The sequence below is a fragment of the Bombus fervidus genome, chromosome 7 (assembly GCF_041682495.2).
Source record: "Bombus fervidus isolate BK054 chromosome 7, iyBomFerv1, whole genome shotgun sequence".
Classification (NCBI taxonomy): Eukaryota; Metazoa; Arthropoda; class Insecta; order Hymenoptera; family Apidae; genus Bombus; species Bombus fervidus.
In genome coordinates, this window is record NC_091523.1 from 16,934,233 (window position 1) to 16,960,223 (window position 25,991).

A 25,991-nucleotide genomic window follows, 5' to 3' on the forward strand; every position below is an offset into this window, starting at 1 on the left:
TTATTTGGAAAGGAAAGAACGATCTGGTTGTTCTCGATAGACGATTTCGGTTTAACGCGTACAATATTTTTAGCCATTTCTTCGACGAGTCTTTACGTTCATTCTTCCTCATCGACGTTTCAACTCTTAATTAGCGTTAGATAACTACGTTCTCGCTAGGTAATACGCGGAATACTTGTAACGTTAACTTATCGAATCTCGCATCGAGTTACGTATGTAATTACGACTCGAAAAATACGTAAATAGATAGAAGAAGTGGTTGGTAAGATGGATTTAGACCAAACATAATGTTTATCGGTACTCCACGTGAGCACACGAGCTGTTGCTTGTAACAAAAATCTCTCGTTATCATCGAGCGGAGAATGTCAGGTGTCAGGACAGGGACAGGAGGACGGTCCTTCCACCGCATTCATCCAATTTACTTTTCTATGCTCTTGTACATGTAATACACGCATACATACGTATACTTATATAAATATAATACATTAAATAAGCGTACGTAACGCTGAAACGAGAAGAAAATTCTATTATATCGCCCCTATTTCTAGTCGTGACCGGGATATTAAGGATCGAAGCGAACCTTGTGAACCTCGAATAGATGTAACGCGTATCTAATAGGAAATTACGTACCTCGGAGAGAATTACACACCGTCCAACACCATCCGAGTCGTACGAAACTTTAACGAATTAATACGATGGATTAAGACGGGAAAGAAAAGAAATTACGGAATAGCGAGCGGCTGGGAAACGATAGTTTCTCGCGTTACGATTCTTACCGCGTAACCGAACAAGCCGCGCTTTTCTTTGAACAACGGCCACTTATTAATTCAATTTACCAATGACGTTCGTTTTGCGAATTAACGTTACTTAAAAAATTTACCAGAATCTCAAAGGCAACGGCGTTGGTTCGTCCTTAGGTTGCTCGATAACGGGTAACAGATATTATTTATTCTACGGTAATTTCATTACGTACCAATTTATGTCTCTTCGAGGTATTTACTCGCGATAACGAGATAGATAGGTACGAACGAGAGGGTATACTTTTGTCGTGCGTCGTTGGCAATCGAATTTCGAAGACGGATGCGAACGACGATAATTGGCGTTGCGCGTGTTTTCTTGGTAAAAGTTAACGATCGTTCACGGTCGTGCAAATAATTCGAACGATCGTCCGAAATATCTACGTCTGTGTAAGAATGAAACACGCGTGTGTACAGAGTGGAAGATACTTTTACCTACGAACAGCTTCTCTTATCGTTCGATCGCAGTTATTCGTCGTCGTTGCGGACTTTTCCTTTTCATCGATAACGTGCACCGAGAATACGCGACTCGGTCGTTAACGGGTACGATGACGTAACCAGAAGATCAAATTCCTTCGAAAATTTTTGCGTTCTACAACGACGTAGTTTTACGAAGCGGCGGCAACCGTCGTACGCCGTTGAAAATATATTTCAAGAAGTCGGTCGTTCGATTAATCCTCGTTCGCCGCTCGTTTTCTCCGCTTAATGTTCGTACTTTGGTGTTTAGTCGGAGCGGACAATGACGAAACATCGATATAGCGAGAATCAATGTAACGACCGGTCGAGTTTGCAAATTCTCTTACCGAAGACGAGAGGGAAGTACGAGGATTAACGATCAACGATATTTCTGCGAAAGAGTATCTCTTAAGGACGTTCGAAGAAACAAGTTAAGTCCAATAGTTGCTAAGATGTAACATCGGAGAGATCGTTGTTTGAGAATCGCAGCATCGTATTTTCGAAGGGACCGTGCGTCGTTCGATCGTGTAGCTCGCGTTAATTAACTGTTTCGCCGAAAATTAATTGGCAACGTTCGACGAAAATTAATTAACTCGTATCTGCAATATCATCTGGTTGTGTCGTTGCACGCGTATCGAACGCTTCCAATTTCTCCTTTCTAGCTTCCTACGTACGTTGCCTCGTTGACGAGATATACGTATGCAGTTGGAAAGAATAATTCAGAGGCTGGTCAAGAGCAGGCGATACGACGAACACGAGTCGTGGCTCGTGACGCGTCGAGGCTGAGTCGCATGATTTTTTTCCCTCTTACGGCATTTTTCTGTTTTAAACGTGCAATTTGTCTACTCGTCGTAAATGAAAACCGATTCTCTCCGTGATTCGACCATTCTTTTCCATAGTCTGTCTCTGTCGTCGTTCCGTGTGGTCGACGCGCGTTTAAAACTAATTGCGAAGGAAGCGAATATTTAGAAGAAAACGGCGAAGTGGAGGAAGAATAAGTAAAAACTCGGAGACGAGGAAAAGAGGAGGAAAATCGGACCGTTCAGCCTTAGCCCGAAAATAGATGCAACGTACAGCGATAGCGAGATTCAGTAAAACGTGGCAGCAGATAGCCGCGCTTGTATTGATTTTCCGCAGTCACGAGTAAAGTACACACACGTACGAAAGAGTGTCGTTGGGCCGTTTCGCCGGGAAATTCGCAGACCGATGATACGTTATCGATAATTTGGAAATTTGTACCGGCGAATCTAGACGCGGCTCGTCCGCGATAATTTCGGAGATTCCGCGTACGCTGCCGGCCCGTTTCCGGTACGGCGATTTTCCGAGATCCGGGCGCGTGGCGACCGGTAAATTCAGGAAATCGTGCTGCATCGATCGTCGACGACGACGACAACGACAACGACAACGGCAACGGCGCAACATCGAACGGGAGCGTGTCGCGTGTTTCCGATCGATCGACGATTTCACGAGTCGTTGCCGGAAGTTGGACGTGGCAATCTCGACGCTGTCGTGTGTGGCGAAAGAGCGGAGCCCGTGAATTCTCCGGGTACTTTTGTCGTCGGTAACCTCGAAACGTTGGCCAGATTAAACACGACAGTTTCGAGATTCGCCCGGTTGGCCCGTGCAATTAGGGCTATTATTAGGGTATTTCGTAGGATTAGCCAGTGACGTTCGAATTGCTGTCGATGGTTGACCAGTGGAAATTCGGTTCGATAATCCCCTTGTAATATCGATGGCGAATTTCGAGGCGAAATCGGAATTCGAAAGCGTCGTCAGGCACGCGAGCGTCGTCGTCGTCGATCTTTGCCGCGAAAGCTTTCGACGCCGCGTGCTACGCGTTTCCGGTTCGTGTAGATATCGAGAAAACGCTTTACGCTGAGAAAACGTTATTTTCACGGGTCGGTTTTCCACCGACCCTGTTGCCGCGTTTACCACAGGCGCACCAATCAAATCTCCACGTACCTTTTTCTTATAATAAGTAGGCTCAAAATGATTTCGCGTAGCGATAGCAACGCGAGTCTCTCCTTCTTACGTATCGATGGCCGTGCAGAGATTTTATCCGTGCATGGAACGCAACGTAAGCACCATGATCGTCATATATATACGTAGGTATACTGCGTCGAAAACAAAACCACGATTGCTAAAGATAAAAAAATGAAAAAAAAAAAAAAAAAAGAACAATGGAAATATTAGCTTGTTCGTTGATATATTGTTGCGTCAAAAAGTACGTACTTGCGAAGTAATTTATGTGTACCGCGATAATGGGTGACGCGATAAAAATTCTTGCGAGTATAGAAAATTCGAATGAAAAAGAGGAACGAAATTTAAGGGCGGGAGGGACAGGAGGGAGGGGAAGAAATCAATATCATCGCTATTTTGCATCAGGAGTATTGTAAAACGGGGAATTTTCCTCGCCTTGTGATCATTTATGTTTGTAAATTGTAGCCGACTTACGATTCCTATAATACGATGTACATGTACTCTAGACACTTCGAGAAACGGACTTGTATTATTTTATTCTTAGCACTCGATGATGAGTTATGAAGTTTCGTTGATGAATATACTAATCTCATTTTTGTAAATATTAATTTAAAAAGAAATAAATCGTATTGTAAAGATTGTATAATTTAAACCATCGTTACGTTTTTACCGATTTCTCTCAGTCTAATCGTCGCTGCACGTAATTCCTTCGATCCTCCCTCTCCGTTGCGTTTTTCATTTTCTTTCCTTTTCATTTCTTTTCTTTTCTTTTCTATTCTAATCCCCTTCGTTCGTCGATGCCGCGTGAAATATCTTTCCTCTCTCGTTTCACGAAAGCACGTAAAAAATTTGGCAATTCGTATTGGCAATGGCGCGTCTTTACCGTACGCTTTTCATTTTGCAAGTAGCGGCGAAACTTTCACGGTATCGTATTTATTTCCATCAATACGTAACGGAACGTCCCTCTTTCTCTTTTTAATTTAAGCACCTTTTATCCGCAGGCAAGAATAAAGTGAAAAATGCGTGCAGTGTTTAGAATTTATTTGTGCGATTACGTTTCATCGTGCGACCACGTTTCCGATTCTGTGATCGACGAACGCGTTTTAACGAAACGAAAACATTGCTTCGACAACGATAATAGGCGTTACGCATCTTAAAATCCCGTAATCGACGAAGTTATCGTTGAACGCTTCTTTCGACAGATATAAAGGAAGCGCATACGTTGAAACGTTTGTCAGTTTAAAGATAAAATAATTTTTATCCGACACAAATGACTTATGTGATTACATTAGTGTCTTATAAATGTGATACTCGACGACTAAAGAAAAATATTTGCGGCAAGAATGTATTATATTCAAGAGTATTAACCATAGTATTCTTTTTGTTAATATTTTACAAGTTTTCTGTATTCCGATTAAAATTAGTCCAATAGAATTGGTCTTTTCTTTTTCTTTTTTTTTTTTTTTTTAAATCAAACGATATTTCTACGTTGTACTATGCGAATAAAATGTGACATATTTATTAAAAGGAATAAAAAGTTTCGAAGCATAAATCGAGTCGTAAGAAAGGTAATTAGCGCGATATATTAATCTCTGATTCTTTTTCCAATATATTATTTTTTTTTCGCCATTTAAAAGCGATAATATTTCCTTACTATTATTATTTCAAATAATTTCCTTTTTATAATTTTCTTTCGTTTATACACGTCTAACGCGTTTATTACGTATTAATAAATTTAATCATTATGAAATTCGAATAACAACACGGACAAAGAAATTGCGAAACGACGGTATTATCGAATCAAACAGAATTCGTACATCTATCAAGGTTCGTAAGTGTTTTAAATCATTATATTCCATCGCGTGTTTCCTTCAGCTCAATGCTACGAGTTACATGTGCACTCATAAAATAGGAACAAATGCATCGTCTTATATAATACACGTAACATCGTTATTTTCAGTAACTGCAGATACCAAGCCATCGTTGACTCTCAATAACCGCGTACGGTTCTAGGTTTCTTCCCTTTTACGTTTCCAAAGATTCGATCCTCCACGATTTATATACATCTTCTCCCCTAACCGTCAAGGCCGAAGAACTTTTATCACGATTGAAAATTCATCGCGGCACGTCCTTTTTAATTTCAAAGGAAATGGGATTAAACGTTCTATCGTTACTCGATACTACACGACGATAACGTTAAAATAAAAATCGCGTGGCGTGAAATAGCCTTTAGGCGCTAGATTTCTCCGAAAGATATTCTAGAAACGTTCCAAAAACGTTCATTCGCGAATATATTCGCTCGCGCGATTTACGAACGATCGACAACGATCATCGTACTCGCGCTAACATCGGTAGATTGCGGTCGTGCGGTTACGCTATCGATATCGGATGCTCAGTCTTGGCTTTCCGTCATCTGTATCGGTATCGAGATTGAACAGGATACGCGGAACGAAACAGTGGTTTCCAAAGTGCTAATCGAATCCTTCGGGAACGGTCTAATCCCTTGGAAACGATTCGGATCGACGGTCGTATTTAGTTATAAAGTAGGAACTCGTGGTTGTAGGTCATGTAGTTTTGAAATTTTTTAACGTTTCGCCAGCATTGCGGTTGTTTTCAATGGATCCGAGAACTTTGGCATTGGTCCTGGCGCTGTACGATAAAACTGTCTTGCGATGCTGGCGAAACATCGAAACGTTCTTTGGGAAAAAACATGGATTACGGGAAAGATATAAATTATGAAACGTTGGATCGCGGAAGCTTGAAAGTTACGTAAAAGTCACGTAAAATTTTCACATAAAGTCACATAAAGCTATATGTATCGATTATGCAAAAGCTACGTTACATAAGTTGACAAAGTTTTGTACAAAACTCTTGGGTTTATTACGTCGTGCCGGTTCAATCGCTTGCGATTTCTTTCCTGCTTTTGTTGACTAAAATTACTTTGGTCGGATATACGTTGCAACAGAAGATATTAAAAATACGAAATCACGATTATTAACAGCGAATAAAACGCATTTCCTTCGATATAGACGAATTTTCTCAATTACGGTATCTTTCGATCAATTTTTTCATCCCACTTGTAAAACGAATTTCTTTTCTCGCGATCGCACGAAAGTTTGTAGGATAAAGTACCATGTACGTTCATTGCAGCTGTATCATTGGCACGAGTTCGAACGATTAGAAATTGCCCGGTACATTCTTATCGTGGACAAATTTACGAGCTGTAATGTTGCAAGCGTAGTCGACTCGAAACTGTACATTACCATGCATCGGTACTTGGGTAACCGATGCAATTTGATCGAGCGTTTGATATTTTCGTTACAGTTTCGAAGAACGATCGCAGAACATTTTCCTATTATTTATTCTCTACCTCCTCTTGTCCTAATTGGGATCGCGTTCCCTGCTAAATTTTAACTAAAGTGCGGAATATATCCGCGTTATCGAATTTACGATGTAACTATAAAACACACAGGTACTTTGATCGCTCCAGGGTCCTAACGTTAAGCAGACACGTTTCAAGTTACCCGACTAACGCAGCATCGATTTCCATTCATCCTTAATCGTTTCTCCGTTACTATAAATAATTGATATTACTCTGTACTAATTACACGTACATCGCTGCCCGAGATACGATCAGAGACTACAGAATTAGACGAAAAAGTTTCGTTCGAAATACATTTTCCAGGTTTGCGGTAATTTATCAGTGTCTAAATATTTATGGATGGTAGTGTACATGGAGCAACACGATATGAACATGATTGTGCTTTACCGTGTCGTAGCTTCGAATTGACGGCGTCGGTGTATTAGAGCGGTATAACGATGACTGCCGGTGCCGGACGATAAATTTTAGAAAATCCTCGAAATAGAATGGCGGACGAGAGGAGTGGCTCCCTGTGAAAAAGCCAGCGGCACGACCTTGGCTCATCTATAGATCGTTGCTGCGTCTAAATTCGTACCACTCCCGTGTGCACGAACAATCGTAATGTTTCCGCAACGATACATCGTCCACCGATGCTCCGAAAGCAGAAAGAACGACAGACGAGCGACTTTTCTCGTGTCACGAAATCATTCTTGCGTCGTACTCGTGTCAATTCGCGTTCCAGATATAACAACGAACATCCGATCTTCGATCTTTCGCCATACCGAAACCCAAAACTTTATAGTTACTTACGTTCGCCTCGTTCTCGTCTAATTATTTTTATCCTTCCTATCTACGATAATAATTCTTTGGCAACCGAACCGATCTTCGCTCGAAAATTTCTCTCTGCGACCGTGTAACTCATTGGCAAAATACCGTTGATTCGCTTGGCCACGGAGCAACGGCGAGACGATTTCCTTCGGACGAACAACGATTGCTTTTAGTTGATCGATATTTTTTAAATGTACAACTATCTAATTAGACGACACGATACGACAATTGTGCCGAACGTCGATCGACGGTATAGACAGCCAGATATCTTTGTCGAAAGAGAACCATCCGATTTTCCTCTGTCCAAGTATAACATCTCAGGTAATATAAAGGAAATTTTATTAAAGCCATAAATCTTGCTGCCTGTTAGCGCGCGGCTAAAACGTTGGCGAATCGCGCAGAGTGTGTTATTGCTTAGAAAGCGACGGTATCGAGTTTCTTGGGCGAGAAGCGCGATGTCGTAGGACACCGTGAGTCAGCTAGGTAATTAACAATTGATCGCGATACGTATTTCATTCGCCATGGAAACGTATATTTACGTCCGTTCGTTTGGCTAATAAAGAGCAAGGCGATCTGAAAAAACGCGGTGTTGGTAAGACGGATGAGAATCGGTTCACGCGCATCGCGCTTTGGAAAGGTTAAAAGGCCGCGTTTCCCGTGGCTGTTATCTCGCTGACGGGCGTCAGATGGTGGATCTGTCTAGTTCACAGATGTCACGGTGACTCGTGTTATCGCGTGAATTATCTCTGAATTTTTGCATAATATCGACGCGATGATTCATGCGTGTCGAACCGAATAAAGAACCGAATAAAACTGTTTCCTCCTCCTCCTCCTCCTCCTCGAAGAAGAAGAAGAAGAAGAAGAAGAAGAAGAAGAAGACGAAACGCCCGATGGATATTATTTATCGACGGTTGTCAAATTATTTCTTTTTTTTTTACGAACCATCTTCCCGCGATACTTTCATCGACAATCTCATCTACGATAGCAACGTTTCGTCAGAGGATGTTTCAAAGGAAGATGTTTATTAGGCGTCGAATATACCTAATCGTTGTTCGATCGGAAAGTAAAAATACAATGAGAATGCCGAGGCGATGATCTGTTCGGTATCTGCTTCGAAAACTTTCGCTCGGAAATATCACGAATTTTCTCACAGGTGGATCGATCGCGAGCAGGATGAACGCGAGGATGAACTTCAGCTGCGATCAAACTTCAACGGTTTATACGTGTACGCTGTTCGTAAGAAAGAAAAAGTTACGCTGATTAACGACAAGTTGAAATCTGAAAATACGCTTTGCCGGAGAACACGGCGCGTAATTTCGTAGCGGCTTGGATACAAAGGAAATTAATTTCGCCACGTGTATAATCGACGGTTCGCGTAATTTGCTAGCATCGCGACCATTCACTGTTCGCGTATGTAGTTTCTAACGTTTACGGCGAGGCACACGGTCCGTGGAAGACAAGTTCACTGATTGGAACGGAAGAAGATTTACGCCATTGCATCGACGGTTGATCGAACGATATTAATTAGCAGTCTACTTGTTACGCTGTTAGGTCGTAGGAGATCGAGATTAGAGCTGCGTGGGTCCAAAGTACGTTAATAGGTAACACCGATCGGTTGGAAATCTTTATTAATAGCTGTGTCTCGCTAACGAACCTATCGTGGCGCTCCTTCGCGTACGATCGACGTGAAAATTTTCGTACTTCCCAAGATAGCTTGTTTCGGATACGAGGCGCGCAGCGTTTCTACCGTCGCGTGTGAAGTCGGTACTTCTCGTTATTTTTAGCGTGTCTCCATCGTGCAAGTTTCTATTTCCAACACAAAGTGGTTCCTTACCGTAGTTTATCTCTACATATGCGTTAAGTTAGAATAATAAGCTACGCATATATTTTACGATTACCACGAGAACAAGCGGATGTGCTCGACGAGGGTACGGTATATCGCGTACCGTGCCAACTCGTCGATCGAACGCGTCCACCGACGAATTAAATTCGACAAATAAATTAAACCGTATCTGCCCGCCTCCCATCCCTCGGGAATAAGTTTCTTCTTCGACGACGCGTAAAAATGCGAATGCTCGATTAAGTATTTCATTGGGTATCGTTGGTGACGGGTTGTAAATTCGTCCGACGCTTATACAGCCACGAACATCGATACACCGTCTTTCTTTATCTTTGTCGAATCTTGTACAGACGTCGGTGAATCGTAGGAACAATTTATCCACGACTTTGATCTTTTATTCGGTTGTTTGAAAAGTTCATAGCGTTTTTTCACGATCGGTGTTAATCTTCTTAACGTCTTAAATTCGTTTAAACTAATTTTTGGTAGCACGAGAGAAACATATGCACGAATATTTACATAATTTCTACGTGTGACAGGTATAAGTAAAAATAGAAATAGAGATAACTCGATGTTTCATAGAAAGCGTACATATGCTTTTTTTTTTTTTTTTAGCAAATGTAATACCTTCTGTGTAAAGAAAGGATTAAGTTCCGATACGTATCTGACGTTTCCGTGAGATATAGCGAAACGTTGAATTCACGCTGGTCGAACGTTAAACGCACAAATTAAAGAGAAAAGTGTTTTCTCCTCCTCTCCTGCTCCAAAATTTGTTTGAAACTTCGCTACGAACTGTTCCAACAATCCCCGTATGTATTAGTTTATTGTAACGCAAAAACGTTGCTGTACTTTCCTGACGTAGTAATACGTTTCAAATTCAAAGATAGCCAAAGCTGACAGATAACATCGACAAATGCTTCCGTTCTTTTTCGAACGAAAAATTTTACATCTGTAAGCACCGGTTGTCGTAAATTCTATTACTTCGATGGACGCAGATTGTCGAGTATCTGCTCTTTCCCCGATTGATTCCATTTTGAGTTACGACTCTCTTTAACGAACAATTTTGCAGCTTTCTATTGGCAAAATTTTTGCACGTTGATTCTCGCATTGCTTAGAAAATTTCATGCTCGAATGTTTAAGGGGTTGATGATATATTTAGCAAGAAAATGACCAAACTTTGCGTAAGCATTCGGGTTACTGCGAATTGTTTGATAACGTTCGGGTGTAATATCGATGTATAGTCCGTTTATTTTGTTAATGCGTTTTTCAACAACGGGCGGATTTGTAGCGATAGAATACAGAAAGAAGGGATCAGAAATGTATCAAAACGTAATCGTTACGTTTTACGGATAAAATGCCTCTGAGAAGCGGACAATGCTTGCGGAAATGTAAGACTAACGTAAAATGTAACGATAAATGTTATGCGTGAATATTTGATACGTAAATTCATAGTTTAATTAGAAAACTTTAATCGAAAAATGCAAAAATATTAAGTGGCACGATTTGTTCCGAAATTTTCAGCATTTCGAGATACTCTGTATAACGTGGTTCAGAATTGAACGTTACCGAATAGCATCGAGTATAATTCGACAAACATACATTTTTCTCAATCTCTACGAAAATACATAATAACAATACGTTGTAACATTGGTCGATGGATCGCGAAATTTTATACATTTGCATTAAACTTGAAGACGCGAAAATACATATACAGATTCGATTATTACGTTTCTCTACCACGAGTTCTAGAATCTAGACGCGATTTTAATTGGCTTTTCTCGCTTCAGTTTTGAACCACTCGGTCAATTTCATGTCATTTTAATTGTACGTGAAACGGATAAGGGGAAAGAACAAGGAACGTTGGGAAATAATTTTATCGAGGAAGATGAACTTTGATGTTTCGGTCTGCCAATGAGAAACAAGGTTCGGTAAGTTTGACTATATTGTCCATGACGCGATATTTTTTACCAGGAATCGGTGAAAATACGAACAAAACGATAATCGTTCCGCGCTATGTCGATGTTTCTCTAGTTGTAAACGGTGCGCAACGGTGGAACAAAATGAGAAATGTCTGCTTCCATTATTATCGGGACGAGAAATATCCAATCGTTTTATTAATATGTACTTAGGTGCGCATCGTTGCGCGTTCGCCCGTTACGTACGTCGATCGCGTAATTCGATCTTAGACCAACGAAAAATAATGGAAGTGGGAGAAAATTGGCAACATTCTCTGTTTCACCGGAACGGTGGATCTTGTTTTTAACCGGTGCGCCAAACGAGCATTTTTAAGCAATGTCGTTTTAAATTCGTTTTATATTTCTGCTTCGTAATCCAGCAAGCCAAGATACGGTATGCATGGCAGAATCAGCGAAAATAGAAATTCCATGTTTTTTTCCCTTCGTATCTAAATCCGTGATCCATGAGCGTGCACGAACCGATATCGTTATTAATTCGTCGCTGCCAGAATTTGAAAAACCGTCTCTTAACAACGTTGTCTGGTGTATAGCCGATAGCGTTTTTGGTGTACGTTTAGCAAATTGTTTTTCCATTCGCATCGCCGTGCAGAGAGGCACGCGTGTAGGCAGAGCACGTAACGACCAAAGGAAGGCGATTCCGAATGCTTCAGGCATTCGTCTGAACGGAACGAGTATGCGTGATGACCTGCCAATTGTCGGCTCCAATCGTTTGCAGGCTCTCGAAGCGTGCTTTTTGTTAATAGCGCTCGTCGAAGCTCGTTAAACTAGCAGCAGGCCCAGCTGTCGTTAAATGTGTCGTATACGTGCTGTGTTATCTTTCCGACGTCGATACACCAGTTGGAAATAATTAATCCCGTGAATCGTTTCGAGTCGTCATCGAGCTTAACTCGCGATTACAGCCATCGATCCTTTCGCTCTGAGTTTCGACTTGACTCGGTTTAACCGTTTCTTCTTTCGAACGCTCGTAGTCGTCCGTCGTTCGAAAATTTCGCGTCGAAAATTAAATCGACTCGAGCCGCAACTCCTACGAAACGATCTCTCGAAGCCACCGCTTTCGCAAAATCGCTAGATCGCTGTTAAAAGGGGCGATCGTGGGTTTAAAGAGCGGACAGCTAATCGTACGACTCATCCTACGGCACAGGGTCTTCTCTTAGTGGAACGCGGATAGAGTTTGATCCTCGGCAGACCCATCCGACTCCAGCGTTTAGCTATCGCGAGATGGCGAAAAACTTTCGTTTTCGCGGCCAGCTGCGAATCCAGAGACGCGATACACGGCGGAGGAAGTTGAAGTTGCAGAACCTCGACGATGGAACCAAAGTCGCTTAATACGTATATATTTTTCTGGAGTGGAGAGGAATACGTATCGTCGTTGTGTAACTTAAACTTAAACGAAGAGAGATCTGTACGTAACCGTTGGTTAGATAGTCACTCGTCGTTAAAGTAGATCGTCCACCGAGCCCAGTAGGCAAATGTCTCGCACGAAACGACATCTCACGCGATCTTTCAAGATTATTTAAACAAAAGAAAGAATGCTGTACCCGTTTTAGTGTACTCCTGAATCGTTCGACCGTTATCGTGAAGCTATCGTTTAAGTGTCAACCTGTATCAAGGTACCTTTTTGTGGGCCGCATACTTACCGTTGCTGCTGCTGTTGCTGTTGCCGTCGCTGCTGGAACAGACGCAAGAGGAAACGAAAAGAAACCTGCGAAACGATGCTCGTGATCGTTCGATCGAACCGACCATTTGCTCGTCCAGGCATCCGGCTAGAAACTACGAACAAAAAAGAGGCAACCGATATCACATGTTCTTGATCGAGCTTGATCTCAGCTTCAGATCGCCAGTTTAGCGATGCGCAAACAAATGTAACCTGGAAGAATCAAAATACGCGAATATCCGTTGCCATGATATACCGTTGAAAGGATCGTTGAACCAGCCTTTAGCGAATACAATAAACGTTAAACTAGTTTTCAAAGCAATAATTAAATGGCAAGGGACGAACGTTGAATCGTATCGTATCGTATAGTATCGTATCGTCACTTCGATGCACGTTTCGCTGTTTCTTTTTGATTCGCAGCTATGATCGCCCGTAAGGATGTACCTATAAATTAAATGAATATAAATATAAATAAATATATAAATAAGTAAATATATATATATATAAATATAACGAGAAAGAAATAATAAAGAATCTAAGTGCGGATCGAAGTCGCCGAATTACCTGAGGTTCGCTGCAATTCGGCCTCTTTGACGTCTATGATCCGTGATAATACGGGTCAATTGTATATGTATAAATATAGATAATACTATCGAATCATGAACCGAAACATGGCTAAGTCTGTCTGTGAATATAATATCAAGTATGTAAACAAAGATGTGTTTTAGGCTATTTGTATTTAAACTAATTTGAGCTGATTGTTTACGTATCCCTGGTACTTACGAGTGATTATACGATAAATACAAATAAATTAATTAAATAGTTAATTAATTTGTCTTTTCTACCACGTTGTAACGCGTTGTTTACAGGATTCTCTACTTTTCAATTTAATCTCCGTTCTATCTATCGATCGATCAGGTAAGTCGCTGGAAATTGTACGCGTATCGAGAGGATCTTTGTTGCACCGATTCAACGGCGCTTTCGATCAATTGCACGTTTAGCATGAAATTTGAAAGATTAGCTTTCGTTCTACGAGCATGTGCGTTTCGGTGACGTTTATTCGTTGTAACGTAGCTGTAAACATTTGTTCCGACATACGTATCGTTTACACGGTTCTTATTTTCGATTTAAATCGTATTTACGCGCCAACTCGGCGAACGACGCTTTGCGTTTCTCTTTGCTGCTCTTAACAGCGGCTGAAAGAAAGATATATAGTCGCGTGGAACTCGCACGGTAAAATATCGCTCAAAGTACGCAATCAGCCTTGTACAGTATCGTCATTGCTGATATTCGGCAGAGTTCAGTTTCCCTTTTACGTCCGAGCAGCTCCTTAAATAATCGAGATACGAGTTTCGTATCTCGATGATTTGTTTATCTCTTGGAATTGCCTTTAGCTCGTTCGAGTCTTAAACGGATTACATAATTAGATTCTCTTCGTCGCCGAAAGGAGAGATTAGACGAACGATACGCGAACGAAGCAGGATAATTTCAAGTTCCGTTTCGTTACAACGGTTGTAAAAGTTGAAGGTGCAAATTCAAATTGCTCGATATCGGCACTCGTAAGTTATAGAGTAATTCGTTTCTCCGCACCTATGAATTCCAATGTTTATTGTTCCTAACAGATATTACAGGCGCGTGATCGATGCTGGTATCGTAGAAAAATTGAATCGATACGAGAGCAAACGAATCGAAGATGTAGAGTGAAATTCTTTCACGTTCGTTTCATCGAGTTACATGTTTGTTTTTACAATTCCTTTATATCCTATATCGCTAAACTACTCTCCAATATGAATATCTTTGTTTCATAGAATCAGTGTACATATATATATATATATTATATCTATACGATACACATAGTACAATATCAAAGTACTTACCAACCGATAAACCTTTCGAATTGCGATGTAATTTTTCAAAAATTATCCACGCGCCTTTGACAACGCACGTTTTTGTATTCGTGAAATTTGTATAACATTTACGTATCAGCTCCAACCTTTCGTGCAACTTGGCTGTTTCAAGGGAACCGCGAAGACGCGGTAAAACGGAAAAGGGAGAAAATGGTGAGTTTTCCAGCGTGTTTGTAGTAGATAAATAATTCGAAGACAAGCTTGCCAATTAGGCAGGGTTTGCCGATTCTTGAAGAACCGAAGAACGTATTCCGACATTCATCGGCCGGTGCTGAATAACGATATTAAACGATGTCACGCGTCTGAATGGCGCAATTATTGTTTAAACGTATGCTTCTCCGAGCTCGGCTGTGAATCGAAGTTAGCTTCAAATTGAGCACCAACTCGATTTAGTCTGTATACAAAGGAGCGCATGCAGAAACGTAACGTTTACTTTGTACGCGTGTGCACATCGGTCGATGCGGTTTTAACATGGACTTATAGATGTATCAACGTGAAACGGAATCAAGCGTGAACGTAATAATTGCGTTATATCTACTTCGCAAGCAATTAGAAGCTGCACATCCGTAACGCGCGCTCCAATAAGTATATGCGTATAATAATTGCACGGAAATATCGTACAATTTCTCGGTGACGAGTGTAATCTTTCGTTTATATACCAGCTTTGTTTTAACCAACGTATCGTTTACTTTTTTCAACAAACGTTCGATATTTTCAATATGGAAACAGGATATTATTTTTTTATTATTTATTCCTAGTCCGTGCCTTTCGGCTTTAGACGAGTTTTCGGTTTTACATCTTTTGTCTAGTCACGCTTTTACATTTTCTCTTATATCTAAACTTTGCACTCTCTTCTTATGTGTCTATCTCCCCTCTTATCTGCTCCGTTATATTGTACTCCGCTGTGTAACTTATTTCTAAGACTATTGGAAGCAGGATATTTTTTAATCAATGTTCTCTATATATGCTGTACAGAATGTTTGCGTTATTGATTATTAATTGTTAAGGTTTTTCCTTTGGCAGAAAGTGGAAGATATTTGACAAAAATAGAAGAGCAGGAAATTTTACCATATTTCATAAATTTTAATTTTCTCATACTAGAAACTTCGATTTCTCATTAAAAAAAAAAGAGAAAATGCATTTTTAACAAGCTGAAAAGATATAAAAAAATAGATATTTCAAAATATAATTCCAACATGGTATTTAATTAGCGTTAAAAATATTCGGCTGGAAACAACTAACCGTGGCGACTGTCAGAAAACACCTCGCGATACGATAAGGGGTCAGTTGTGGATAATATGCTGTCTGAATAGATCTTTTAAATTTTCTATATAAAACTTTGTAACGAGACATTTTTAATAAAAATTTTCCTAGCGAACGTGATACGCGATGGACGTCAAATACGTATTTATCTTTGCACGTAAACAGAGATCTTTATGCATGTGAAAATGTATCGCGTTGGATATTCTAATTAAAATTCCAATCTTATATCCGAGTTCTTCTTTCGATTGGACTGGAATTACATTTTTTATCATAGAATCATAATGCGTAATTAGCTGTGATAACGAGGTGCAAACTTATGCATGGATTTAATAACGCATCAGTTCTTGGCCTATTTGTTTTCACTTAACACGTTTCTGAAATGGGACGTCGTAAAACCTTGGTTTCGTAATCGTCTCTCTACTCACCTGCTAGTCGTTATCTCTTTTTAATTGCTTTCTGTTTGATTTCTAAACTTTGTATATGATTATATTCCGAACAAACTCGATCTTGCAAATTACTGGAAATATTTGCTTACATTAATTTTCCTATTAGCGAGTGTCGGTTACGTTTAGAACGATGTATCTTTCTATATACGTTGTTCCACGAATAAAGTGTAAAACGTACGTAGTTGGTAAAAGAATACATCGATCAAGATGTTAAGACGAATAACGCGAAATAGAAGACTCGGATTGCGGGAGAAGAAATTTACATATTTAATTGGATTTAAATAAAAAGCTAGACCATTCGGATGATCATGTTGCGAAATCGAAAGATGACAATGCCAACGCAAGATCTTCTTAAGCATGCTCGAACGAGACGAACACCTACCTAAATTAATTGTTCGATTAAGTCAAGCCAGTTCCTTCGTCGAAACCGCGAAGACCATTAATCGCCGCATCGACCAGCCCGAGAACACGCGTTTTCCGCCTTCCCGACGTCGATTTCCCATGGAACTCCGTATGCCGTAGATCGCGATCTGACGTAAATCGTACGAAAGGAAGAAGATTCGATCGATACATCGACCGACGAATCAGATCGTTTTACGAGTCTACGACTTACGGCGTTCTTCCTGCATCGACGTCGTTGTTCAGCAGAAAGTAGATCGCTCGACAGTTTCCTCCGCTAACTCGTCTCTGTCTGTCCCATTTTGATTTTTCCCGCGAATCGAGAATATCGATGCTGTAAACAGAGTCAAACGGATAGATGGTACGTACGATTTACGATCGTTGATTTCGCTGGCACAATGAAACCTCCTAGTGTTCGAAGCAAAGCTTTTGGCACGGGCTGTTTTTTATGCAACGCGTTTCTAAAAAAATAAGACGGAAGAAACGAGAATATCTGTACGTTTTCAAAGAATGGTCTTTTCAATAGTCGATCTTTCATGGCCATAGGCGGCAAAGTAGTTCGATGTTTGTACAGATTGACTCCTTTCGTGACGAAAAACCGATCAAATTGGCTGGTTGCGAAAGAAGAGGTCGACGGAGATTTCTTCTCGATTCGATGTAAACTTAATCTTTCCTTGCGTTTGATTTTATCCCCATAGAGACACGTTCGGCGAAAACGATCGACTCGATTCACAAAAATCAACGATGGACACTGGACGACGAGGCAGAGACGTTTCACGCTTTATTCTCTGTACGTCCTTACGACGCTTTTACGACGCTGTGCAGCACGAGTCGCTAGAAATTCGCGGTCTTCGATCGCAAATCGGCAAACTTCTGGCGAATAGCGCACAATTAATTTTAGAGCTGCGCGACCAACTGGTAGCCTCTTTGCCAGTACGATGATCGTGTCCGTGCCACGGTCCTTTGCTTGCGTAACGATGTAACATTACGTCTACGTAATTATATAATGGCACGATATATTCCAAAGGCCAAAGTCGGATCGATGTCTTCGCTCGTGCACAGGCATCGTAAGACGCTTGCGAGGTCCTGTACCAGTCGACTACTTCGTATCCATCGGGCGACTGCGATCGATCGGAATCGTTCGTAGCCACCGTGAGTACGGCCGTCAACGATTCGTCGAATTACGATTTTTGAGGTCGCACGATCCATCGGCTCAGACTCGGAGGAAAGATTCTTTAGGAAACGTCGAACGTTCGCGCGTTACGAGACAAACTCGACGCGCGTGTATACGTCAAAGGATGGCTGGTGCGAGAAGCGAGACAAATCGTGACCGTTTCGTGGAATTTCGCTTCACCGAGAGTTTCGCTGAAACGTTACTTCGATCAGATGGAAGTTTCCAAACGGGACACGTCGTGGCATCGTGTTTTACAAAATAATTGGCGGGAACCGCAGTGGCCGGATGACTCGATCGTGTTATACGTTGCATCTTTTTTAAACGTGCGTTGCGTAACGCTCTCGAAACGACGCGGTAGTGTGTTACGTGGTTTCAGTAAATTTAAAAGCCAGGATCGATGAATGAAGCGCACGCCTCCTGTGTTCGTATTTCTATCGCCGCGTCGTCGATTGGGTGGATAGAAACAGAATAAACGGCAATTTGCGTCACGTGAAACGGAGCTGCAGATATTTTCCATTGTATTCAGCTTTGTGAAGTATAAACGTTTAGATACTCGGAATCGGTATTAGCGTAGCTACTTTTTATTCGTTTTTTATCCTTCAATTTATTCAATTTATTCAAAGACACTTTTATTCAAACGTTTCTCGGAACACCGTGCGCGAAGCTTCCTATCAATCAGCGTAAAGATGTATATTCTCAGTGGTCATCGAACACAAAAGTGAGACGCGAATCATTCGCATTGCCCACGACCTTTATAACGTACGAACAACGAAATATTTTCAATCGTATTACCACCATTGCTTCCTGCTTATGCTCCTTTTCATTTTTATTCCAAATCGTTCTTCGCTATACTCGCGTTATTCGTATTCCGGTTAATCTGTCCATTCATACGCGTAATAATAACATCCTCTGGAATATCTAATGGAGGTGTTTCGCGCGAAACGCTTAATTACAAAAAAAAAAAAAAAAGAAAACAAAATAACAAGTCGATAAATAAATTGTCTATGATTATTCGTGGACGTTCGACCGACTTGGGCGGCATTTACAAGTACTCGAAGCAACGAGCGGAAACGGCAGCGAGGGCAACGACAACGAATCGCCTAAACGGGTATTAACCTCGTCGAAGGTGTCGTGTAACGAACTAACGTCAATTTTTGCTTAGACTCACGAGTTACTCGCGTCCATTAGAATGCGTATGTTGTTCAAGGACGAGGCGAGTTCGTTGACACGATGTAACTGTATCGTGTCATTTGTTGAGGTCAGACGAGACCCCTTTTTTACAAGCTTTTTTACTTAACGATTGAAATATTTTGTTGAAATTATACTTTTCTTCGTCACGAAGGAACAAACAGATACGTTTAGCTCATAAACATAATCGCAGCATGTCTCTTCATCTATGGTTTAACGTTGATCGTTTCGCGTTGTAGAAATCCAGCTATCCTTGGGCTTGTTGATAGAATTTAGACGAGACGAATAAATTTGTATCGCTTCTCAAACGTTTTGCTTCATTTTCGATCGGTTTGCTGCGCGATAGAAAAGGATACGAGACACGTACATGTTAGAGGCCATTAAACCCTTTTGTTACGAAAGATAGGCAGACTTTTATCGAGAAGAAAATGTAATTTCCAATAGCAGAATACGTAAAGGGAATTTGTGCATCGTGTTTGCGGAGTACGATACAACTTCGGTTGATAGAAGTAGTTGTTAAGAATAAATAGAACGTGTCGTCGCTTCCGAACCCTATGAACGTTATTGAGTCGGTTCAGCGCGTTCATCCTTGATCCGCATCGTCGTTCTTGTGTAACAAATCCAAGCTAATCTTGAGGTTCATACAGGTGTAAGATGTCTACCGAAGGTCAAAGTGGGGTTTCGGAAATTTGATTTGACCCGACATCTACCGCTCTCTTCTCTTTATCCGCTAAACGCACCATATAAATCATAACGTAAACAAACAATTTTATAAACATAGTGCCTGTCGTAAACATCGAATTTTTATCTCGTTTTTATAGTATCGTACGATTACAATTTTTCCTCCATCGAATTTCCCGTTATATTTATAATAACGTTATCGAAATTTGTCTTCTATTGGAAACGCGCCGATGCTATTTCTTATATCGCTCGGTAGACGATGGAAAAATTAATATTAACGTTACGACCGACGTTTCCGTTGCCACGAGTCGTTACAACGACGTCCGTGTATTCTTTATTAAACCGATGCAACGTCGATATTGAATTACCACGAAACAATGTAACGATAAACGTTGGATCGACACCAACGCAACCGTATGGTACGTTCTTCGTTCTGACGTATCCGCACGAATATGAATCATTTTTCTTTTTTTTTTTTTTTTTGTAAAACAGTTACACGGAGAAGGGCGATACGTTCATGATGGAACGACAAAACATCGTCGAATAGAAACGAAGCTTACATTCGTCATTTTATCAGAGTATGGGATTTTTATACGGGACGTTGCTTGTAACATATGTGGGTCAGTACAGTACGTAGAGAATGAGAGTTTGATGTATGAGCCACGTGTCAGAAATAGACACGTTGCTCCAGAGAAGATGGATATTCCCTCGAACGACGGATATTCTTTTTTAACAAGCAAAAAGAAAAAAGAGAGAGAGAGAGAGAGAGAGAGGGAGAGAAGCAGAAATAGAAGGATACGAAGACAAAAAACGACGAAACTCAAAACGCATCTTCGTTAGAGGGTGTTTACCTATAGTTTGCAGAACGTGCTCGTAAATCGAGTTGCAACTATCGATCGTCGATACCGTTCGATTGTTTCAGTTTACGCGAGTACAATGGAGGTGACGAGCTTTTCGACGACCCCGCAAGCTTCCAACTTGATTTCTTTTTTACGTTTTATAGTTGACTACCGTTTAACGATTCGAGAGGACTCGATCGTTTTCCGTTAAATCGTTTCTATTCTCTCGGCTCTTTATAAATCCGTTTCGTCGAATTTCATTCGTTCGCGTAAATATCGTTCGTCGTTCGAGAATAACGAAAAGACGCTTGAAAATACGACGCGTAACACGTTCGAAATGATCGATAGAAAATCGAAAGTATCCGTTATACTACTATGAGATGGAGACGCAGATATGTACATATTTTTGCATTGTATTCGTAATCAGTGTCGTCAAGTATAAACATCGAATACTTTGAATCGCTATCGATGCAGCTACTTCTTTTTTATGCCCTTTTTTACTTCTATTCAAACACATTCGCATTGTTCGTATTCAAATGCATATAATGTACATACGTATTTATAGAAGTTGTAAGACCGCGACGTAAGCTGACTTCCAAATATTATTAACACGAACGACATTCGATAATTACTTTTGCTCGTTCTGAAATGTCACGGTATTTGTGTGCACAGGTCGTGTCATCTCGAGGTGCAAGTTACTCGAATATAACGACTTACTAAACGCGTAGTGTGTGTGTCTTCTTCTTGTCGAGTTGGTATATGGATTTTACTATGATGTTTAAGAAAACATTGTTAAGATGCTTACCGCGAGGAACGAGAGACGTACTAACGTCTGTTGGAAACGTTTCAGAGATACTTGAAAGAAGGATCTAACGAAATAAACAGACCAAGGTATAGAGACAAGGCAACGCATCGTCCATTTACAACGCGGTTATCTCTAGTAATCGATTTTTCTGGAATTTTTCATTCCACCTGTCGTAGCTGAATAGAAGAACGCGTACGAGCAAACAACGTATAAATAGATATTCTACATCTTTTTTCTCTCCTTTGCCGTACTAAATAAGAACAAACGCCTCGACTCCAACATAAAATAATCTCGTTATAATTGTACTTTCCTCTATAATCCCACGATTTTCACTTTTATTAATATACACGTGCTTGCATACTCAACCGTATACTACGAACGATGAAATCAACTTTTATACAGGTTGTTTACGATTATCGTATCTGAACGATATCGTAGCGCTAGAATATACACAGATATACATTCAATTAAAAACGTACGGTTGCGTAACGTGAATTATAAATTGTAACAAAATATCGCTATTCTCGAGCCACAGAGTCGCCAAAGAGAAGACGGCCGATAATAAATAGAACATTGCCATTCGGATTCGGCACGGCAGACTTTGCACTCTGCGTCGAAGAAGTCGACGGATGGAGGTTTCGTCGTTCGCTTGCCCCCCAACTTTGTTCGTTTTCGTTAAAAATAGTCGTGAAGCGGAGCGTAAATAGAATCGGCAATACATTGTCGGACAAAGTGTAGGGATACAACGTGCTTTTCGAGGCCGATAACGGGCAATTATTTTGCCGCGATCCGACAACGACGGTTTTGTTTTATCGTGACATGACGTTAGAGAAGCGCCAGTGACGTCACTGGATCCACTCAGCCGATAGACGGAAGTCACCGAAGCGATAAACATATTTATTAAGTGTGTTAAGAGGGGACCTTTGGCGCAACCGGAGGCGTTCTTGCGCTTAACGTTTGCCTCGTTATTACACTCGCGTTCGGTCCGGTCCTTTTTATCTTCGGTTCAGCCTTTCGTTCGCCTTGTGAAAATTAGAAAGATTTCACTGCTTCGCGCCACTCTCTCTTTTCTCGCTTGACGCCGCTTCATCGTCGAAAATGTCAACGAACATCTCTCTTTTGCGACAGTGGCACGTTTCGTAAATCCCGTGTTCTCTGTTGTTTCTAGCCACTTCATTGTCACTCTTACGCGCAAGCTTGTCGCGGTTCGATAGATATTAGCTGACCGATCGTGGAAAAGCTACTTGAACGCCACTACGTTAAATACCTTACAATATCTTTCTAAATGTTTTACAGGTTCCGGTTTGTACAATTTATATATTTCAGTTATATCAGGTCGTTGCCTTTTTCGCAGTATTTTTATTCGCACGATTTCCGCCTTTCGTTCCTTCGATTGGATCTCGCGATACACGCACGTCCGTAGCTTTTCCGTCGAACAACGGTCCGACATATTTACATATGTAGCAGCTGAATTTAAGCTCGATCCGGATTGTTTTGATCGAACACCTCGCAGACATCGAATTTAGGGCGCACAGTCATAATTATAGACGCTTCGCGATTCTAGCACGCTTCGGAAAAGAAGTCTACGAACGTAGAACGCGTAATTATATCGTACTCGTAATTGTTCTCGTAAGATCATTCTTCTTACGGACGCGGCGACGCTTCGCAATTTTATCGCCTGTGCGTTTGCTTGAGATTTCGGGACTATCGTCGCCATCGGTAATCCACAGGCCAGACGTTCCACCGTCATCAATTTTCATTTGATCGTTACGCCTCGTCAGCCTGATCGACCATCCGCGTGTTTTCCTGTGACGGGAAACAATAAGCACCGGGTATAAGACTCCTCGAACGACTACACGATCTGTCTATCGGTTCATAAATTGTAGTCGATAACGAGACAAAAATCTATGCGCGTGTCACACGCTCAAGAAGACCACCCGCTCAGAAACAGTAATAGCATAGACTAGACATCCTGTATACCACAGGCATCGAAACGATAACCAAATAATAACGGAATAGGCGCCTCCGAGATACACCAGACCACAACCCCTTTTTTTATTTTATTTGCGTTTAATTTACGATCGATTCTCGTTGGAGAATTTTAAGTAAATTTATCCGGCGTGGTACTATGACACGATTAATAAGTGTTTATGGTATGTTTCATTCTATTTGAATCTAGCGCTTAGGTCTAATGTGTAGTGTCTTTTTAGCCTGTTCCGACGTGTCGAGTAGTTGAATAATTAGAGGGTTTTGATGGTTGTTAACTCTTGTGCTACGTCTATCGTTGAATTTGGATAATTCTTCTTCGACCGTGGGTATCTCGAGGTCGTGATGTATCGTTTCGTTGGTGACGCACCAAGGTTCGTCTATCAGGGATCTTAAGGTTTTCGATTGGAATCGTTGGAGAATTTCCATGTTGGAATTACTCGCCGTTCCCCATAGTTGGATTCCATAGGTCCAAACAGGTTTTAATACGGCCTTGTATAATGTAATTTTACTTTGCGTGTTTAAGTTGGAACGTCGGCCGATGAGTCTGTTTGGTTTCATCTAAGATACGTTGTTTCCTGACTAAAAGTCCCCAGTCTCTTGTAACACTTTGAATCATTCTGTTGTAACACTTTGAACCGTCGCTCTATCGGATTTGCAATTTCTTCGCTTTATTCGTGAAACGTTCGAACTACGACGCGAGCAGATCACCGGCGATCTATCGGTTTCGTGGTTTCTTGTGTCTCCTACGTGACACGCGGTTTGGTAAAGCCGAGGACCACGTTGTTGCTCTTGACCGACGAGGAAAAGGTAAAAAGAGCGCGCCGGTGCTTTCTATCTTTCCGTGTTGCCGGTTTCTCTTATTCTTCCTCTTCCCATCCTCTATTTCTGCGTTGCTTTATTTTCATCTTGAACCAGCCAAGCGGCAAGAAAACGCGGTATTTCCCATTTCGCTTTCCGGCAACGAAGGGGAAACGGCGAAAGAAATGGAGGGTGAGTAAGGGGAAAAAGGAAAATGAATGAAAACGAAACGAACGAAGTAAAAAATGAAAACTGGTTTTTAACTATATCTGTGCTGGGTGTAGAAATGGGTATTGTGTCTTTAGTTTTATATTTTACCACGATTGTTTCTCTCGTTATTTGTACTTTTATCAACGCGTTTTCAGCGACGCGAAAGAATAAAACGTTGCGACCAGAATGGAGACGTTTGTACAAATGTAGAAGCGAATACAATCGCAAAAACGAAACCTAAGCACGAATTTGTTTATTAAATTCTGATATTAAATACCACAACGATTACACGTTACGCGTGTTCCGCGTCTTTCTCACAAACGCGCGAATATTCGCGGTTCGGCGATAAAAGATATTTCGATCGCGAAGGACAAAGGTACAAGTTTTCTTCGTAGAAGCTGAAACCGAAAGCACCGAATTTTTTTTACCCCTAGGAAAAGCTAGAGGGGTTGCGCGAACCAGCAGATAAAGCCGTGATTATTCGCATAAACAGGTATCTCGTCGTTTATCAGGGCAAGGACGCCGTCGGATATCATCGATAGCCGCGAATATCCGCTAGACCGCAAACGTACACACACGTTTGGTGCGCGTTTCGCACGGCCTGTCACGTTTCGATAAGTATTCCGATGGATTTAACTGTCTCTGTGTGAATTGACATTCGATATAGTTACGATAGGATCCGTAACAGGCGTGTGGTATCGTTATACGTATTTGATTTTATTTTGCATACCGACGCTTGAAAACGGATTTAGATCGCATAGGTTAACACGTTTGTTGAAATTCGTCGAAACAGTTTGCAAACGAGACTATTCTCATCACGATCCCAGAGATAATATTTTTCTCGTTTTGCTCTTTTTCACGAAAAAGACCTGTTTTCCTCGCGTTCATCCACGTAACATTCGCGTTTGAAACGTGGCTGTTCGAGATATTCTATCCGATACAATTACGAAACTATCGACCTGCGAGAGATTTTCATAGAAATGGTTTATCGTGAATTTTATTATCCTCTAAACGTACAGTCGAAGATCAAAGTCTGCGATAAGTTTTCTATTTGCTTTGCATATTTTACGCTCGACCGATAATTAATTGTAAAGTTCATTCCCGGAAGTAATGCTAATCATCGGAGCAAACGCCTTTTCTTTTCCTTCGTATTGATCTATTATATATTATTATTACGTATTTAAATTTATCGACTAACATTTTTTCGCTTAATTGTACGACCGCTTCTTCGTCCAAGTACGTAGCAATCGTCGATGCAAATTTCGATGCGGACGTAAAACGTTCGAACGTATTTCTTACGCGTTACAAACTCAGTCGTAACGAATTTTTCTTCAACTTTGCGCGCGCTTAACGAATCTACACGTATATGTATGTTAATGAAAAAGTAAATCGCAATCGATCGT

The 25,991-nt window shown here is 41.0% G+C and overlaps 1 long non-coding RNA gene across 1 annotated transcript; it reads left to right on the forward strand.

Moving 5' to 3' along the window:
* Positions 1-4,889: 4,889 nt before the first annotated feature.
* Positions 4,890-13,716, forward strand: LOC139989193 (uncharacterized). Its single transcript, XR_011800283.1, has 2 exons — positions 4,890-12,090; positions 12,377-13,716. It is a non-coding gene; the product is annotated as an uncharacterized lncRNA (long non-coding RNA).
* The last annotated feature ends 12,275 nt before the right edge of the window (positions 13,717-25,991 follow it).